This window comes from Rana temporaria, chromosome 1 (assembly GCF_905171775.1).
Source record: "Rana temporaria chromosome 1, aRanTem1.1, whole genome shotgun sequence".
Classification (NCBI taxonomy): domain Eukaryota; kingdom Metazoa; phylum Chordata; class Amphibia; order Anura; family Ranidae; genus Rana; species Rana temporaria.
The window spans coordinates 222,141,782-222,145,299 of record NC_053489.1 but is presented as its reverse complement, the minus strand read 5'-3'; the positions used below and the strand labels follow the sequence as shown (position 1 = coordinate 222,145,299).

Here is a 3,518-nt window from a genome sequence, read left to right as displayed (position 1 = left end):
TCAGAAAAATTGAGAACCAGCTCTCTAACATTTATGGTCAGAAATTACCGACAGCAAATATCCAATGGAGCCTATACACGGTCGGAATATCCAACCAAAAGCTCACAGCGAGCATTTGAAATTCTGACCGTGTGTATGCGGCATAAGAGTTATCTAGTGCCAATAAATGCCCACTACCCCAGACTGACATCCATGTACTAAGTCTTTTTTTTTTTGGTGCACCGGTCCTGGAGGTACTGCAATACCAGGTCGATGTGTGGAGTAGACAGAGCAAGCTCTTCTTCCATCTCCCTGATCTAAAAATCCATTTAATGTATGGTCCCCAGATAGGGGACGTATCAGATAATAAACTGATAAGAACAGATACTACACTTGATCTTAGCCAAAAGGCAGAGAAGCGAAGTCTTTTTGATGTCAGGGTAACTCCTCCCAAGTGCCTGCCTACTGGGACTTTTAGGCAGAGTGCTGTGATGTGTTTAGGAACCTATGTACAGCACCCTGTCCATCTCTCCCACCAGCTATGATCTGCCCACATTGCATAGAGAAGCACACCACTGGGTGCAAAACAGGATATGCACTGAAAACAGAAGGGTTTAATTTTAATGTTTTTCCCTTGCTGATGATCGTGGAAATGTGGAACCAGGGAAGGCAAATAATGTGATTAAACTCCTTATGTGTCAACAAAATGTATTAACCTTAAAATTACTTTTAAATTTAAATTACTTTTAAAATTGTTTCTCCAGTTACTGTTTTTTTTTTATTTTGGTTTACAATATGCATTATCTAAAGAATCTATCACTTTGCACATATATCTCATAGGAGTGAATGCCATTATTTCTACTAACTTAACTATTTAATCTCATGAATAATTATTATTTTTTCTACCTGGAACTTATTTTTTTTTCTACTCTTATCAATAGCCACTTTTGTAGACCCTCATAATTAGTTCTAGCAATAAGATAAAAAATAAATAAATCCCAGGACATCTTTTTTTACTAGAGACACTGAGACATGGCCCATATACAAGCCAATGAGGGCTTAAGAGGCATAGAGATGTGAACATCAAAGTAGACTGAGACTGTCCCATCAGGTAAATAAGCGTCTGGTGTCGGTTTAGGTCAGGAAGGCTGGGTAGAGTGTTTAAGTGTATTTTGTAAGAAAGTACACATACCCTTTATCCACAAGAGCTAAATGATCATCTAAGCCAGGGGTCTCCAAACTTTTCAAACAAAGGTCCAGTTTATTGTCCTTCAGACTTTAGGAGGGCCGGATTGTGGCCAGCAGGGGCAGAAAATGTCCCGGGCCCAGCACCAGTGAGAATAAATATGTCCTTGGGGTTGGTGGTCAGTAGGAGGAGGAGTAGGGCCCCTATCAGGCCTCGTACACACGACCGAACATCCGAACATGTCTGCTGAAACTGGTCCGCGGACCAGTTTCCGCGGACATGTTCGGTCGTGTGTAGGGCCGACCGGACAATTTTCCGGCCTAGCGGACAGGTTTGCAGCGGACAAAAGTTTTTTAGCATGCTAGGAAACTTGTCCGCTGGAAGCCTGTCCGTCGGACATGTCCGATGGTCAGTACGACTCGTCGGACATGTCCGCTGGCCCGAGAACCCGCGCATGGCGTCGAAGTGATTCGACGCATGCGTGGAAGCATTGAACTTCCGGGTTTGCGGACGTGGCGGCATCAACGTCACCGCCACGTCACCGCGCTGTCTGTCCGCTGGGATTTTGGTTTGATGGTGTGTACAACCATCAGACCAAAATCTCCGAGCGGACATGTCCGATGAAAACGGTCCGCGGACCGTTTTCATCGGACATGTTCGCTCGTCTGTACAAGGCCTAAGTGGGAGGAACAGTATCCCATCATTGATATCAGTATAAGAAATAGTGCCCCCTTGTAGGTGTCAGTTGGAGGAATAGTGCCCAGGGCCGGATAAAGGCTAGCAAAGGGCCACATCTGGCTCCTGAGCTGCAGTTTGGAGACCCCTGATCTAAGCTATGAAACTGGGTCAGTATTCAGCTTACTCAGCACTAATTTATAGCACATCTTGCATAAAGGTATTTCAACACTAAAGATTTATATTCTAAATGCATGAGTATCCTCTATTTTAAGAACTAAATCTAACCAGTTTGTAGCTCTCTTTAGACATTTAGAATACCCTTAATAAGATAGATTTTAGAGGTACAGCATTTAGCACTATCCATGAAGGATCGGCTTGATAATTTGGGTTCTCTGTTCTGCACCTCAACTCCAAGAACAACCATAGCCCCTCTGACACACCTGGTTAAATGAAAGTCACTACAAACACTTTTAGAACACAAGAATAGATACCTTTAACTTGACTGTGAATTAGTACCAGGAAATAAACACCAGACCGTTTAGTGGTAAATTAAAGGGGTTGTAAAGGCAGATATTTTTTTTGTCTTAATGCATTCTATGCGTTAAGATAAAAAGCCTTCTGTGTGCAGCCTCCTTAGCCACCCTAACACTTACCTGAGGTCCCTCTGTGTCGAGTGATGTCCAAGATTCTCCCGTCTGATTGGCTGAGACATAGCATCTATGCCATTGGCTGCTACTGCTGTCAATCAAAGTCAGCTAGCCAATCGGGGGAGAGGGGGGCCGGGTCGGGGCTCCGTGTTTGAATGGACACAGGGAGCTGTGACTCAGCTTGGCTGACCCCATAGTAAGATGCTTGCTGTGGGGGCACTGAACAGGGAGGGGCCAGGATCACAGAAGAGGCCACCTGAGAAGAAGAGTATCCGGGCTGCTCTGTGCAAATCCACTGAAACATAGCAGGTAGATATAACATGTTTGTTATTTTTATAGGAAAGACTTTACAATCACTTTAGCTAAATGTATTGGTATAGGCTAGATTGAATAGAGGTTTGAGCAAAAGAAGAAGAAGAAGAAGGTGTCTGAACCTATAGAAGGCAGGTTCAGACACAGTCTTCTAGACAGTATAATTACTATGCTAAGTAACTTAGAATAGAGTTCTGTACCACTAGACTGTAATTGACAGGGAAATGGCTGAAGGACTGGCAATCCTGCTGTTGGAGCCACCCCTTGCTGGATTATCAGCTTCCCAGTGTGTCCTGAGCTCCTGTGTTTTCGTGATTCTGATTCCCCGTTACCACTTGTTCTGACTTCTGCTTCAGATCCTCTCCTGATTAACCCCTGGCTTGCCCCTACGCTCTTGTCTGCTCCCTCACCTGTACTTTGCATCTGATACTTGTAGACTGATCTCACGTGTACGACCCTTAGCTTGTCTTCACCTTCTGTTCCTGGTTTGCCCTACTGGAGAAACCTATCTGAACCGAACTCTCAGTGGCCCTACGGATCATCACAGCGACTCTCAGTTCTCTCCAAGTAGCTGGCTCATCATCAGCAAACACCTGGCAAACTGTGCACCTTTGGGCACTGCTCTCCCTGTATCACTTCCAGGAAAGCACTGCGCTTAGCCGCAAGGGGCGCACTCTCAACAATTGTCCTCTTTCCTGACTCCTGACAGTAATCAA

The 3,518-nt window shown here is 44.7% G+C and overlaps 1 non-coding gene across 1 annotated transcript; it reads right to left on the bottom strand.

Moving 5' to 3' along the window:
- Positions 1 to 211: 211 nt before the first annotated feature.
- Positions 212 to 402, bottom strand: LOC120925743. Its single transcript, XR_005746935.1, has one exon. It is a non-coding gene; the product is annotated as a U2 spliceosomal RNA (small nuclear RNA).
- Positions 403 to 3,518: the final 3,116 nt, after the last annotated feature.